This window comes from Megascapheus bottae, chromosome 21, assembly GCF_031878675.1.
Source record: "Megascapheus bottae isolate mThoBot1 chromosome 21, mThoBot2.hap1, whole genome shotgun sequence".
Taxonomy (NCBI): Eukaryota; Metazoa; Chordata; class Mammalia; order Rodentia; family Geomyidae; genus Megascapheus; species Megascapheus bottae.
The window spans coordinates 25,945,188-25,962,578 of record NC_143529.1 but is presented as its reverse complement, the minus strand read 5'-3'; the positions used below and the strand labels follow the sequence as shown (position 1 = coordinate 25,962,578).

The 17,391-nt window shown below is 38.6% G+C and overlaps 1 long non-coding RNA gene across 2 annotated transcripts in view; it reads right to left on the bottom strand.

The window, feature by feature from the left end:
• LOC150048828 (uncharacterized) overlaps positions 1–17,391 on the bottom strand; it is a 219,157-nt gene that overhangs the window by 162,642 nt on the left and 39,124 nt on the right. For both annotated transcript variants that reach the window (XR_016539102.1, XR_016539101.1), the window contains exon 2: positions 2,829–2,906. This is a non-coding gene — a long non-coding RNA (uncharacterized LOC150048828). The remainder of the gene's footprint in view (positions 1–2,828; positions 2,907–17,391) is intronic.

The window sequence follows — 17,391 nt, the reverse complement described above, 5'->3', positions numbered from 1 at the left end:
GTACAGTGAGGGGGGGAAGGAACAAAGAGAAAATGGTTCATAGGTTGCAAGGGGTACAATTAGGTACAAAGAATCATTTCTAATGCTCCAGAGCATTAGAAACAGCAATGGATATTTCAAAATTGCTAGTGGAAAATATTTTCAATATTCCCAACACAAAGAAATGATAAATGTCACAGGTAATTCCTATGCCAGTTACCTTGGCCCAAGTATGATGTATTTCATGTACTAAAATTTCACCCTATAACCAATAAATATGTACAATTACTATGTGAAATATGAAAACAAGAAAGAAAAAAGGCAGGAGAATTTGAGGGAGAGAAAGAAACAGAAGAAAGAGGGAAAATCTGTTTGAATATAAGAGCTATCTTTAAAATCTTCAAATCCTTATAATGCTTTGTCTTCAAATGTCAACTTAAAGAGAGAAACTGAAGCACACAGAATTAACTTTATTATCTCTAGGCTCAGTTACCTCAAGCAAGTTACTTTTCCTTTACAGTCCTAATTCCCCTACCTGTGTAAAGTTTGTAACACCATCCACCTCAGACAGTTGATGTAAAAAAGATGCAATAGCAAAATGCCTAGAAAATGGTTTAGTCAAGTTCTCAGCATGTTCACAGACCTAAACCTGCGCATTAGGTACCATCATTAACTAAATAATTAAGGTGAAATTAACCTCTTGACCTCTAATATTCATATTGCTAAATTAGATTTTCAAAATTATTGTTTGATTTTACTAGTTTGGAGAGGGTTGTTTCTTTTCTTTGATTTTGTTCTTCTGAGAGTATACTGCATCATGCTACTCTTTCATTATTTTTTCTCCTGTGTGAGAAGAAAACTGGATTCTCTTTCTCTCTCTCTCTCTCTCTCTCTCTCTCTCTCTCTCTCTCTCTCTCTCTCTCTCTCTCACACACACACACACACACACACACACACACACACACTCACACACACACACATGTCAGCAGGAACTCCAATTTAGAAAGCAGTAGCAGACATCACCCTCAGTATATATTTCAGAATTTGATGAACATTGCTGTTTTCACTATTTCAAATTGCCATATGTGTCCGGCACTCAAATTTGTTCCCATTCACAAATGAGGCTCCTGCTGTTGTTCCTGAAAGAGGGGAAACATGCATCTACGTTTCTGTGCACATCAGTTTTAGTCATTCCCTCTCCCATCAAAGGCCGGCCAAGGAAGGGGAGGCTTCTAAACTGATCATAGGAGTACATTCTGCACAATCCCATAGGTCAGCCATGTCTTAACACATTTCAAGCGCTGAAGGTCAAATCTCCAACCCAAAGTCAAAAGTCATTTATCAAAGGCATCAATCTTGTTTTACTTCATTTAAAACTACAAACATGCTTATTTCCCAAAGGTCTGAGGGATTTGCTTGTACTATAAGTAGAACTGGAAATAAAGTTGACTCTAGTTCTCTACTAATCACAAAGAACCTTGGTGCCTGAGTCAGGGAACCCTCCTTCTAATGCTACAAATATCCTCCCATTCTATCCCATCTTCCCAGTTCTCATCCAACTCTCCCCATCTTCCCAGTTCTCATCAAACTCTCCCCATCCCCTAACTTGTCACACTCTGTATTCAGATCCTGGATCCTCTATGTATCAGCATTGAGAGCTTGGGAAACTTATTTAACATCTCCAAACTTTAGTTTCCTCATCCACAAAATGTGAAGAAATGACACCCATTTCAAATGATGATGATGATGGTGGTGGTGGTGGTGGTGGTGGTAATTAAGACAATGATTTGATTTTTCAGTCAGTTTCCTGGTATTGCATAGCATAACCTTCATGGCTAAAATTTCCATGGGCCCTAAGAGTCTGACTCTCCTACCCCATCGACCTGAAAGATTTAATGACTCTGCACGTTCCCAGATGTCTGTCTTCACTGTTTCTACTGTATGAATTTTAGCATTGGGCTTATATATTTATTATATTTAAAAGTAGCTGTATAAATAAAAATACTATGACATCATTTCATGGAATCATTTATCAGCAAGTAAATCTGCCAAGAAAATAACCATTTACTTACATTCCCCCAAATTCCTGACTCCATATTTTTCACCTATAAAATAATCTCATTTTGCACAGACAGATCATAGGTCTCCAAATCCAAAAAAAATAACAATAATAAAAACAATAGAGCAATTCTGAGAATTTGGAGAACAATTGATTTTATCATCTTCAAAATATATCTAATGATAGACCTGGAAATATCCTGACTTGTCAAATGCCACTTCTGAACAGATAAGTTGTATGTCAAGACTTTAAGAAAGTGGAAGATAGATTCAGACATCTACAAAGAAGGTAACAGGGGGCAGAGGGCCAGATGGGCAGAAACTTACAGTGATCCAAATAGTTTTCAAATAAAACTCATGAACAATGTTCCCCTCCAAAAGTCCCTTATTTAACCGACAATCAGAATCAATAGTATATTTTAATTCTATTTTTGCCAGTCCTGCGGCTTGAACTCAGGGCCTGAGCACTGTCCTTGGGCTTTCCTCAAGGGTAGCACTCTACCATTTGAGCCACAGCACCACTTACAGCTTTTCTCTATATATGTGGTACCGAGGAATTGTACCAGGTTTCCATGCATGTTAGGCAAGAATTCTATCACTGGGCCAAACTCCTGGTCCCTCAATAGTATATTTTAAAAAACCCAGATTACCAGGCACCTCAGAGTAATTCATAATCCCTTGGGATAGATAGAAGCTGAAATGAACATTAATATTATGAGTTGGGTTTGGTCAGTAAGTTGAATCTAGAGACCTTCTATTATATCTTCTTAGAAAAGAAGTAGCTACCTTACCTGGGGATGCTCTGGATTGCAGAGAGATAAGCAAGACATCCAATGAAGACACTGTCAGATGAAGGCACCTCTAGAACCCTGGAAGATGAGAGTGGGAAATCATTCAGTTTTCCTTCTTAACACTGCAGAGCTAAGCACTAAAAAGAAGTATAGGGCTTTATTCTCCCACCTTGACGTTAATAGCATCCCTCTATCATCAGATGCTTTCCTGTGGGACAGAGCCTCTGTGTGATTACTGACAAATCTGAGAGACATCCCTGGGAGTTCATCAGCCTCTATATTGTCATTTTACCAACATCAAGAAAAAGTTCAAAGTAATGTAAATAATGCATATATTTTCCTTTAAAAAACAATGTAAATATTTCATAGACAGTATAGTAAATAATAAATACATTTGGAAAAAAACAATATAAATATTTGATAGCTTACAGAGCAACTGTTAAGCCTCAGATTACATGTGAATGTTTAAAATTTCCAATAAATCTGAAGTTATATACAAATGGTTCAAAGTGACCCATACATAGACAAGGGTACCATTTTAAAAACTGCTGTGTTAGTTTCTTAGCAAGATGAGTGTTAAATCAAGATGTCATGGTCAGTTACAGGCTACATGTGAATCATTCAAATTTTGGTAACTCCCAAGTGCTTATGCCCTCTGATAATACTTTGCTTGCATCTTGTAATAATAAAACTCCCTCCACCAATGAGAGAAATGCAGGAATACAACACCATGCAGATGCTGCTTTTAATGCAGAGAGTTTCCATGCAACAATTTCTCCCACAGAAGGACTGGATAATAAGCATCAAATGCCTCTAGTAAGCTGAGCAAGTTTAATTTTCTCACCATCATCATCAGTCAGATCTTTGAGTGGCCAGCTTCAACCCAGAAGATGCCTTTGTCAGGTTATCAGGAGCTTGTTTGCTGATCATAAAGTAATCAATCTAGCCTGCTGCTGACTCCCTAGTCTTTAAACTGTTCCATTTTCACAACCCTCTGAAATTCTATCACTCTATAGCACTTCACCCCCCCCCAATCCACACTAGTTCATCTGTGGCTCCTTCCACTTCTATTATTTCCTGTCATGTATGCCCTTCAAGACTCAGTCACAGCACAGCTCCTCTGGGACATCATTCTCAATGACCCTTGCATACGACTTTATTGTAGTAAGGATCTCAGTGAATTCAAATAGCTGTGTACATTATTTATTCACTGACATATCCCAGAACCTGGATGAGTACCTGGCATATAAACAGCACTGTGAATATGCCTTATCTGAGCAAATTCAAACATACATCCATGTCTGTCTATCCGGGTGACCAAGGGCAATATTTGTAAATATCTGATATCTTTTTATAGAGTAGGCAACCAAAAGGAAAACGGTGAGTAGGAAAATACATCTCACCAGATAATATGCCTGTGTGGAAAAGATATCTACAGTAGGTGGATGCGAATGGGGGAGAAAAGAGAAAAGAAATAGGGAATGTGCCAAACTGTAATTTCACTCTTCTTAAAGAAACATATTCTGAGGGAAGATTAAAAAGTGAAAACCTTAACAACTGTTTATAAAGGGAATAAAGAGTATCTCTCTTTTCAAAAAATAAATCCTCATGAGACTTTCAAGAGAGCTCCCGGTTACCCCCATGTAGTAGTTACATAGTACAGACTTGTAAGAAGCTGGGGGCACAACCACATTTAGCACTTTACATTTTGCATCAAATCATCCCTGTGCAGTTGATAGAGATAATTCATTCACCTCATTTTCCCCTTGGAGGAAGCAAAGGCAAATTAAAGAAAGAGATCTATCTAATGGTTTGCCCAGAGGCACACAAAGATGTAACAACTGATTCAATTTCTTCTCCACAACACCGTGGAGCACATTTCTCTGAGAGTTTAGATGGGTATATCTTCCCATTAAGACACCCCAGTTGCCTGTAATCTACCAGTCAACAAAAGTTCATAGTGTCTGAAAACCATCTAAGTCTTTGCCAGTGAGGGATACCTGAAGAAAAATACAGAGTTGAGAATCTGATTAACTACTAGACAAATAGAAGTACGTAACTGGTAAGACAGACATTCAGAACACACCGTGAAGCCAATGTACAGCAGTAGTGGGCAGGTGAAAGCAAATGAAGGAAATAACAAATCATTTAATGTTCCTTTGTTGCACACAGTGGTGAGTAAAGCAGAAACAAAATTAGATGCATATAAATGGGAAGACAGGGGATTTCAGAAAAGGCTGCATCAAGCAAGGAATCGTAGTCAAAACAGCTGTTGAAGAGACCAATCCAATCACGGAATGAATGGTTCTGTTCAAGGCTCAGGACACTCTAAAATCTCTTAGTCAAAACAGCTCCTTAAAAGACCAGCTCATTCAGCGTCCTTTTGTATCAACGTTTTGCTCTATTGCAAATCTCTGCTAGGAGAGCCCAAGGTTTCTACTGATTATGACAAATGAGGGAAACCATTGAGCCTAAGTTCCTTTGAGTCTGGCTTACTTCACTTAATATGATCTTTTCTAAGTCTTTCCATTTCCTAACAAATGGGGCGATGTCATTCTTTCTGACAGCAGCATAGAATTCCATTGTGTACAAATACTACATCTTGCTGAATGAAAGGATCTCTATGATATAGAAACATAAGCCATATAATGAGTGATTGTTGTCCTTAATGTACTATGTTATCTCTCATCTCTTTTGCTGTCCCTTGGTTATCTCGTATTGTTACAGTATCTCACTTTGTTACCTGATATATCAGATATATTTGTATTTGGTTATTTGAAATTGGATAGGGAAAGGGGGAAAACAAGATGAGGGGTGGGGATCGGGGGGAGGGAAATGGGGACCAAGACATGTGAAAGGGAATCAATGTATGGGAATTAATGCACCATCTATCTGGCAAATACCATGTAACCCTTCTATTAATTATAATAAAAAATATATGAAAAAAAAGACCAGCTCAGGGCTGGGAGTATGGCCTAGTGGTAGAGTGCTGTCTAGCATGCACAAAGATCCAAATTGATTCCTCAGTGCCACATACATAAAGAAAGCCAGAAGTGGTGCAGTGGCTCAAGTAGGAGAGCTCTAGCCTTGAGAAATCCCAAGGATAGTACTCAGGCCCTGAGATCAAGCCCCAGGACTGGCAAAAAAGAAAAAGATTCAAAGTCTCAGAAAGGGTTCAGTTGTCTGGTCCCAGTTGCCATAATGGAGTAACAACAGGAAGGATTTGTTGGTAGTTACTTCTAAGGACTCATCGCCTTTCACACAGGAGAGCAGGATTTCTTGACTCCTCCTTCCTTGTGATTCCACCTGACAAATAATTCCCACAGAGTCAATTGGAGCTATCACGAAAGATGAGAACATGAGGACTGCCTGAAGAATCACAACTGTTCCTTACCAGTGACTCCATGAAAGGAAATCAGCAAAGGGGAAATAAATCCCTAGGCACACATTAGGATGCAGTCGTAGATGAGGTTAGACTTGAAGTCAATAATAGAAATGTTCACAGTAACTTACACCAATGCACTAAGAGTTGGGGCTAGCCTACAAGATGTAGCAGCCAATGCAATAATGACATCCATTGAATTTCAGTATTAATAATAAATGCATTTTTCATACATGCAATTTTCTTGGGTTGCTAAACAAGAGAATATATACCAAATGAAGAAATTCACCAACTGAGTTAAAAACCCTTCTATACATCACCCTGACAATAAAATAAAATTTAAAAGTAAAGGGGCTGGGAATATAAACCTAGTGGTAGAGTGCTTGCCTACCATGCATGAAGGCCTGTATTCAATTCCTCAGTACCACATATACAGAAAAAGTCAGAAGTGGCACTGTGGCTCAAGTGGCAGAGCGCTAGCCTTCAGCAAATATTTTCAAGGACAGTGCCCAGGCCTTAAGTTCAAGCCCCAGGACTAGCAAAAAAAATAATTAATTAAAATTAAAAATAAAAATAAAATAAGAAAAATTAAAAAAGAACAAGTCAAGATTTTCAAATATTCACAGACACATTAACAGTGATTATGCAAACCAGATCTCTGAACCCTGTGGATGTACTTATAGATCAGTGTGATTGGTGATTGTTCAAATGTGTCTTGGTGCTTGTAGGAAAAGAAAAAGAGTCTTCAATGAGACTCAGCAAGGACTGGTATAACAGAATCATTTAAGTTCTTTAATTGTTTTAGCTAGCTGCAATAAAACTGCATTCATTTTTTAATGTATCTTGTGCAAGAGGAAAAAATTTCCTCTTAGAACCTTGGCTATAATTTAAGTCCCGCATTATAATAACAATGCCTTGTGTGTACATTAATGTTTACCAATTGCACTTTGAGTGTTAAATCAATTGAGCTTCACATAGCCTCTCTGATATACCTATGACCTCTGTGTGTATTTCCATTTTGTAGAAAAGAACCAACCTCAAGGCAATAAATAACTTGTCTGGGATAACAGCAAGAGTGAACCAGCTGACTGCATATTTCCTTTTCCAAGTCCTGTGTCATAAAGAGCAATATAGTACAACATTTTGTCCTAAGGTCCAGACTGACTTAAATAGCCTAATAAACATTTACATCTTTTAAAGCACGGTGATCGAAATCTTCTGGTTAATAAAAATTACATCTCTAGTGGGGGAACCAACTATGGAGAGCATATGTCATCCGTAAGCAAATATTTACTTGGACTTTACTTCATACAAACTCCCCTCCAAACCAAGCAAGGGCCTGTGACCATGAGCCTAGAAGAAAAGCAATCCAACATAGACTGGAAGGCAAAATGAAGAAACCCTTCTGACTTATGGTCAAAGTAAGGATACAAAGTGTTTTATACAGGCTAAAGGTGGGAAGCAGAAAGAAGTAGGCTATTGGGCCATGGCAGCTCTGAAGAAGCTGAATGTAGGACACCCAAGAAAAACAAGACTGGAGCCAGGGGCCCCAAGTAAAAGTGTGGTGGAAAGAATGTGGAGAGTGAAGAGGTCTGAGGAAGGCTGTAAAGAACCAAGAGCCCCACCTCTGAGTAGGAACAAGATAATAAGTTAGGAAATAGAGAAGACTCCCAAATCTGGGTGAATAAGAAACACAGGGGAGCTTAAGAAAGAACATTCTTCAGAGATCTGGAAGGACACAATGTAACAGTTTGACAATATAATTAACAGCAAGGTAATAGAAAATTCATCATAAACAAGAAGGCCAGATATGACAAACAGGAGGTAAAAGGAGGAAGAAATATTCTAGACTAGGATAGTCTATGTAAACTCCACCCAGGAATGATAAGGAGCTTGAAGAAAGTGCTTGAGCCCATAATTCTTACAACTTGCTTTCAACTGCAAGCCACATTTAAAAATAATTTCTCAGTTTCTTACATTAGCAGTATAGGTCTTGCTTTCTGGATTGATTGATTGATATTTTTCTCTAGATAGCTTACCAGCATTTCAGATTGGCACTTTATCTGATCTCAACAGATTAATACTGTGTATTTCATCCCTGTGGCTGGCACTGTACAAAGTACTAACTCTGGAAAAATTAATAAAGGAAAGATCCTTGTTCTCAGAAAGTAGAACCACATACATAGATGCTTAGAGAGCATGGTCAAAATAGCCATAGAAATAATCTGCATTAAAAGCTACCAGTAATGAGTTCTGTCCTGGAGCTTTTTTGCTCAAGGCTTATACTCTCCCACTTGAGCTTCTCCACTTCTGGCTTTGCACCGATTACTTGGAGGTCAGAGTCTGTTACAGATTTCCTGCCTCCAGCATCCAGCCTCAACACATTTTTGCATGCAGAAACAAGTCCTCAGCCCTAGAATGATCACTTAACATCCACTACTCAAAGTCAATATGTTGGAAAGTATTATAATTTTAAGGTGATAAAGAAACCCATCAGTTAAAATCAAGAAGACATATTTTGGTCAGCTTGAGACCAAAGGATAAAATGTTAAGTCTAAGTAAATACAACCATAGTGACCTATCCTCACCACTTGACCTGTCCTTACTGCCTCTCCCTAACTAAATATAGGCTTCTGATGAGTTTCCACTAGCAAAAGCCTATCTGCAATTTTTTTGGGGGGGTTGGGTCATGGGGCTTGAAATCTGGGCCTGAGTGCTATGCCTGAGCTCTTCAGCTCCAGGCTACCGCCCTACCCTTGAGTCACAGAGCCCCTTCTGATTTTCTGGTGGTTAATTGGAGATAATAGTATCACGGACTTCAGTGGCCATGCTGATTTTGAACCCATGTCCTCAGATCTCAGCCACCTGAGTAGCTAGGCATGAGTCACCACTACCCAGCTCCACCAGTAATTTATAACATAATGTCAGCATCGCTACACTAGTTAGCAGCCATCGAATCATGAGTCATCTTCACTTCTAACATTTTTTTTTTCATTCGTGGGGCCTGAACTCTGGGCCTGGGTGCTGTCTCTGAGCTCTTCAGCTCCAGGCTACCGCCCTACCCTTGAGTCACAGAGCCACTTCAGGTTTTCTAGTGGTGAATTGGAGATAAAAGTCTCAAAGTCTTTGGTGCCAGGGCTGACTTTAAACCTCGATCCTCAGATCTCAGCCTCCTGAGTATCTAGGATTACAGGCATGAGCCACCATGGCTGGCCTTTTCTAAGTTGTGGAGACTTATACCAAGTGCTTCTCCTCGTGCTTCAAGCTGCACAATGTACTAGATTCAGAATACCAAGGGAGTGTTATTCACTACAAACTATACATATACAGACATGGGGCCCAATCAGAGTGGAATCAGTTCATCCTTGCACCAGCCAGGTGGCTTAGATCCCGTGGAGGTCAAAGCCTACAGCTCTTCACCCTGCAGATGCTTCTTGCCATAAACTGTATCAACTCAGACAGTTTCTGAACATGTGGAAAATGACACTCTAATTCTTCTCTGCTCACTGATTGGTACCTACCACTTACGAGTATTGGAAAGACGGAATGAATTAATATGTTACAGGGGTTATCGCCGGCTACAAAGAAAGTATGAAGAAAATCGTTGTTGTTGTTCTTGCAATTCTCATTATTCAGTACTGTGTTCAAATATGTTATGCAATTTCTTTTTCAAATTATTAGCAAGCAAGTCAAAAAATGAGGAAATCTGCTTACTGATGAGATGTACAATTGGCATCAAGATTTCAAAAAGCCCACCTCAGAATCATGTTCATCTCCTAAATAATATAGCACAGTGGCATGCTCCACTAGTTATTAAGAATGGGGGTATTCTGTTATCTATGTGTTTGTGCATATGGGGTGTGTGTGCACCAAAGATGTAAAGCAAGCTTATGGATGACTATCCAAGCAGCTTGCAGGCAACCCTTTTAATAATGTGGGCAGTTTTGTTGTGGTTTTCTATAAAATGTATACTAAACAATTCATTTCTTGATTTCTGCTACCCCTTGTCATTTTCACCTAGACCTTCTATATTTCCCCTGTTATTTTAAAAATATAAAATGGAAATGGAATTCTGGCCATCTTCTGATGCATCTTACTGTTCAAAAATCTAACCTTTCACCTTAAAACTATCCTCATATTATTGCCTATAGAAAGCGCAAGCATAAAGCCTCAGGCAAAGGGGAAGCAAGGACAACCAGTCAGTTCTTGTGAAATACCAAGGGAAAACCTGGAGCTTTCTCAGTACTGGAAAGAAGAATTATGAGAAAGAAGACAAAAGCTGGAAGGGTCAAGAGGTCCATCCCAGGGTTTCTCTTTCCCATGTTCCTGAGGAAGGGTTAAACCCAGAGAAAAGAAGGATGCTGTGGACACTTCTAGAGTAGATTTGGTAGCTCTAAAGGGAGCTTTTGAAGATGCTCACTATAGAATAGATTAGCTACCTTGACAAAATAGAACTCACAGCAAGTCCTGTGAATAAGGACAGCTATAGAGACTGATGGGCCAGACAGGAATTACTAAAACTGTATACTTAATCCACAGCCTATGCTCTCATCCTCAGCATCACAAGAGCCTCAAAATCAGATGAGCAATCTAACTAACCTCCGCAAGAACAGTGCAAGGCAGCATGCCCAGGAGAACTGAAGAAGCTGTCCCTGGAATCCAGCTATGACCCAGTCACATTGAAACACTGCCACACCCACACCCACACGCATCCATACCATTCTCCATAGCCACTTCTCTTGGAGTATTTGTGATTGGAAAGGAAGAAGAAAAGGTCTCTTAGAAGGAAGAGAGTAATACACTGATTACAAGTTGTATCTTTCCAATGACTATTTGAAAGGAACTATTAGAAATGTCTCAGGGGGAGTTGACTTTAATTGGTGAGATCAAGTTTCTCATTCCACTACCAATGAAACTGAGGAGTTAGGGCAAGATTAGGCTCGCCATCAAAAATAAAAGTTATGTGTTTTTACAGATCTGATTGAAAGACTACGTGTGGACAGCTCACAGTTACAGGGAAGGGATATCAGGCTTCCCAGACAGTCAGTATTACTTATACATAAGCTATCCTAGAGGTTCCATAATCTCAACTTTCATTTAAAAAACAAGGAGTAGTATCTAAAATGTATTATCATCTCAGGAATTTTTTTTAAATCATCATAAACTGAGCACCAGTGGTTTATGTCTGTACTTTTAGCTACTTAGGGGACTGAGATCTGAGGAATGAGGTTCAAAGCTAACCTGAGAATCAAAGTCTATGAGATTCTTATCTCCAATTATCAACCAAAAAGCCAGAAGTGAGCTATGGTTCAAGTAGTAAAGCACTAGCCTTGAGCAAAAGAGCCCAGGCTCTGAGTACAAGCCCCAGGCCCTGCTTTGCACGCGTGCGCGCGCACACACACACACACACACACACACACACACACCATATTCTTCTCAACTAAGAGGAAATATTGCTAAATATGTAGAAAACATATAGAAAGTGAAATTTCTTTTCTAACAAAAGATTACTCCCAAATGCTTTGGCAAAAGAAAAATTTTCTTTTGGCCTCCTTTCAAATAGAAAAATCTTCTATGCTGCATATACATTATTCCAATTTATGAAGAGCAGGCAAGAGCCCAGTATAAATATTACAGCCAAAGGAAACTGAAGAGAAAATTATTATAGAGTAAAAAATGAAAATGTCCACGAAGACTAAGAGAATAAAATAACTTAAAATGGAATTCTGGGTACACAAAGACATATTTGAAGCCCCTCCCAATTCCTTTCCTAGACAAAGACTATAATCTTAATACTACTTCCTCCTCCAACTTTCTTCCTTTCTCCATATCTCAGATGCCTTTGGCTTTTCTCCAGGTTGGAAATAAGTCTACTTTACAAAAGGTAAGTATCAAGAAGAAAATCAATAATCGTCTCTTTACCTAAGTTCAACATGAAAACCTGAAATTACCATGACAAACTATAGCAAACGTGATAAAAGATAATTTCCTCTTTTTGTGGTAAAAATACAAAATAAAGTAAAGCAGATGTGGTGCCTGCCACTTGCAAAATCAAACAACGAAATATTTTTAATATGCAACTTTAATTCAGGTCCACTGATACAAGATTACTGATTACTGGTGACCTATGACCTTTATTTAGCAAAGTAATAATATGTAAATGAAATAAAAAAATAAATAATATAAATGAAAGCCAGGAAGAAGTCCCCAGTCCCTGTGTAGTAACAGAGCAATCAAATTCTGAGAATTAACTATAAAAATTCAGAAAGAATAGATAGCTCCATGTACAGACATATTTATACTGAAGTCTTGACTATACTTCCCAGTCAAAGAAAAACCTCAAAAACTGGAAACAACAAAATATCAAAAATAAGTTGTGATACATTAACATACTATAACGTTCTGCCTCCTTGGGGGGGAAAACTAGTAATACAAACTATCTGAAAACACAGGGCTATGTTTACTTTATAATATTAAATGGAAAAAATGGGACACTCTCATGTACCTACCCTCTGTTAAAAGACATGAAAATGTTTTCATGCCAAATGAAAATAATAAATATAGCTTTATTCAGATAGTAGAGGTCTGTTTAAAAGTGACTTAATATAATTTTTATTTCAATAAACATCTCATCTCTTTAAATGACCTTTTTTTTTTAAAAGGAAAGTCCTTTCATGAAGCAATGTAGCTCCAGTACAAATCCAGGTGACAAAACTACAATGTATTTAAAGAATTCTCTTTCAAATATAGACACTTTAGATACAAAATAGAAATGGAAGTAAAAGCACTGGATCAAAGAACACAAAAACACTTTCTGACATAAGAATACTTTCTGATACCAGTAACCATTTCTTTCAAAAGGAAAGCCTGATGATAGAATTTTATATTTTGTTTCAGGTTTTTTTTTTCCTGAAAGTTTCTCTCTTTTAACTCTGGAAGGTGGGTGATTTACCAAAAAAAAATCTCTCTTGTTGGTTCTACTTTACAGAACTGCTAGATCTGAGCAGACAAGAAAATGGCACTTTTGTCAAGCAATTAATAAGATTCTCAAACCTAAGGAATTAATGCCCCCAACAAAAATACCCATAGGAACTTTGAAAATCAAAGGTAAAAGTAACATATGATTAGCCATGCATTGGACTGGGCCCAGTATTTGAAGGTTAAAATGTTTTCTAAAGAGAAAAAGGAACCCAAACACAATTAAGTAGAGATGGAGAATAAATTGAATTTAGTGCTCAAAGGTGCATTATACCTGGGATCTGTACCTCTTTAGACAGCACAGTCACAAAGAATAAAAAGGACTAGCACCAAAACACACGTCAGAAGACTGAGTTCTAATCACCGCTCTGCCACTGACTACTTGCTGGCCTCAGAGCCTAAAGATCACAGCATTGCTTGTTTTGAGTTTTTTGCTTGATCTGAAAATGGAAGAAAGGAGGTTAGATTTCCAAGGTCTGTTCATAAGGACAGAACTATAGTTGATAGGAATGGCTAGAGGCTAGAATTAGATTCTGAGGAGTTATAAGTCACCTCCAGAAGGGTCTTTGTCACTGAGCGAATCCTTCATAGAGGTTAAATATCCATGGTGATGAGGGCCAGCCCAACACCATCAAAAAGGGAACCAAAGCTCCTTCATGCCAGTAAAAGGGTTTTGGAATAACCTTGTGTTGAACTTGAGCTTGAGAGATCATGCCAAGGAACGCTCAATGAAGCATGGCTGTGTTTTGAATAGCATAATACCAAGGTATCTTCATTTTATTGTCTTTTTCCCTAATCAAGAGGTTTCTTCTGTTTAGAGTGGATCTGAAGCCATAATGTAACAGTCCAGAAAGTAAAATGCTTAAACATTTTAGTTTGGACAACATTCTTACTTTCTGACTGCTTTCAGACATGTTTACCAGGCAGTTTTGTTTTTAAATCTGACTCCATCAATGATCACAGAAAAGGATCTGCTATTGATATTCTGTGAAATGATTTATGTTGAACAGAACTCTGTGGTCTAGCTGTTGCAGCCAGACACCTAGAAACTGACAGCAGTCAGGGGCACATTATTCTTTCTCACCATGACGAAAATAATTAACTTCAGAGGTAAGTAATTAGCTCAGAAGCTAGAAAAAGGGGGCTTCGGGCTACAAACTATTGAAAAGTAGTCAATCTATAAAGCTGAAGCTCTAGGAAAATGAGCCAGAAAACAAGTAAAAGGTATTGACTTGGGGAAAAAAATAAAAGAGGACAGACATATGAGCAGGTGACACAGGAGAATTATGGAACTAACTCGTGGCGTTGGGAGCTTGCACAAAGCTGTTCCTTTTGTAGACATTATTCCTTGCTGGTGTTGGTTTTGAAAGAGACTAAGCTTTCTCCAACATTGCAGTATCTGAAGCATTTCCCAGCCCTATGGCTTTATGAAACCTCGCTCCAAATGGTATTTTGTTCAAAGTAACAGATGTCAGTCTATTTTAATAGTTGACTTGATTAAAAAATGGAATTAAGCCATTAAATGGCATGCTGAATTTAATGTCATCATCTCTGTGGGAATCAGGTGGTTACCATTTACCTTTTTAGTGCTATGAAAAGTATAGAATTAATATTTTAAAAGAAATCAGTTTAACTAAAGGTGGAAAGAATCTGCATTTCAGATTACATAGAGAGAGCATTTCTCATTTCAGAGGAGGAGCATCCAGTTTCTCAAATACATGGTCTCAGATCAGACCATGCCTTCTGATGTTTTTCAAATATAGGAAAATGTGTCTCACCAAGGCAGGCCTATTTAGTGAGGCTGAAATTCTGGTTGCTAATGGTTCATTCATTACCCACTCTGATAAGCATCTGTAAGATAGAAAGTATTTAACCAGCACATGCTGGGGCACAAATCCACTCCATACCACAGTTCTCGCTCTCCTGGAGAGTGAGCTTAGAATACAAAGATATTAGAAAAGCACAACCATCATAATCCTAGGAGTTCTGGGAAAGTGGCCTGCAGAATGACAGAATGGAGAGGGTGTACATTCTGTTCCAGTAATTAACTTCACCGTATCAGGAGGCATTCTGCCCCCTGTGAAGGGAATCATAACTTCGTTCTTTCCTTAAGGGAAAGTCTCACTGGGGCCTGGTGCATCTGTGATCTTTAGATGATATAATAGTATTTGAGTATATACAATCAAGAAACTAAAAACAATAAAGGGAGACAATTTGCTAAATGAGATCTGCCTAGACATAAACTGCCTGTGACAGTTCAGTAGATCCTATGTAAGTCCTCCAGAAGATTTTTAATGGCTTCGACAACTACTACACATCAAAAGTACTCTCTTTTAAAAAAGGAAGTTATTCTTGAATATGCATACTAGAAGCAAATCCCCAGGTACCACCCCCAACTCATTTCAGGCTTTCTTTCCTGTTCTCTTCTTTACTCTGTGTGTATATGTGTGCATATGTTCATATTACATAGATAAACTTATTTACAATTTTATACCAAACAGTTCTATATCATAACTGAAGAAACTCAAAAGAATTAATTCTCTTCTCAGAGAAAACCTCCTTTAAAAAAAATCTTTTCTGAATGAAGTGTTAATGGGAGAAAGAAATTCTCCAATTTTAGGCCAATTGGACTTGCTGAATGATTCTCAGTCTACTGTCATTATTGAATCACAGTTGTGCCTGTCCTCTCAGTCCAACATGATGACAGGACTTAACCCAGAGGCGCTGCCAAAGTTCATCAAGCAGCTCTAGGCTAACTCTAAGCTTTCCACATGGCCTGCTTGCACTCAGCATCCTGTCCTCAAAAGTACCCATGGGCTATGAAAAACAGAAGCCATGATGCAAGGTCATAATTCTCACAGGTCCCTGAATATTTGAATCACCAGAAACTCTTTAAAAAGTGATTGTCGTTGTGTTGTCTATGTTTGATCCATACCTCTGATCCCAGCACTCAAGAGGTACAGCTAGACTAAGCAATGTGGCTCAGGATATTCTGCACTAAGTTGCAAGGATTCTGTTTCAAGAGAATGATGGAAGATGTGAGGCTGAGAAAAATACATTAGATTCACAAACGGATACATTTAATTGGACATCTTTGTATAACCAATAAAGATAAATTTAACAAAAGGTAATTAAGCCAGGCCTTTATTTACACCTATAATCCTAGTTACTCAGGATACTGAGACCTGAGAGAATGGTGGTTGGAAGCCAATCTTGGGAAGAAAAGTCTCTGAAATTCCATGTCCTAAGAACCAACAAAATGCTTGAGTAAGGGAAGCCTTACTCAAGTGGCAGAGTTGTTAGCAAGAAATCTGAGGGAAAGCCTGAGACTCTGACTTTCCATGCTCACACACACATGTACATGCTCCCCCACACACAATCAATCAATCGCTCAATCGATAGGTAAACTGATTGATAATAGGTAGATAGATAGAAGATAGATAGATAGACAGACAGACAGACGTCACCATGTGATGTCACCATGTGAAACTCCACTCCAGGCCATTTGCAGCAGAACTTCTACAAGGAGACACAGGCATCAGAGCAACTTGGTTGGGGGGGGGGGGAGAAGGGAGTGAGAGGAAGGGAAAGTAGGAGAAATATATTAGGAAATGTTCTGCCATCCACTCCAGCTATCTTGTAATGTTCAACTCAGAGTTGAATATTCTACTTAGTATTTTACTTAGTGTTAAACTTATCCACAAGCCAATTTATTGCCAGGTTTGCTTTAGTACTTTAACATATAGTAGCATTCCCAGGGCTGATAGCACAGTATTGCCTAGGTGATTTATAGATAATTGAGATACATTTCTCTTTTGTGTGCTGGTCCTAGGGCTTGAACTCAGGACCTGGACACTGTCCCTACACTTCTTTGCTCAAGGCTAGCAATCTGCCTCTTCTTTCATAGTTCCACTTGTGGCTTTATTTTTTTTTTCTGGTTTATTGGGAATAAGAGTCTCACATACTTTCTTGCCCCTGCTGGCTTCAAACTTTGGTCCTCGGATAGCCTCTTGAGAAGCTAGGATAACTGGCATAAGCCATTGGTGCCCAGCTGAGAGACAAGACTTATCCTTCTAGAAGCTGGGAAATTCAAGTTCCATGTGACTGTATCTGCAAGCTACGCAACTGTTGTGGCACAGCACGGCAGAGGCTAGCACTGGTGGTGAGGTGACAGTGATCTCAAGCCTCTCCTTATAAAATTAC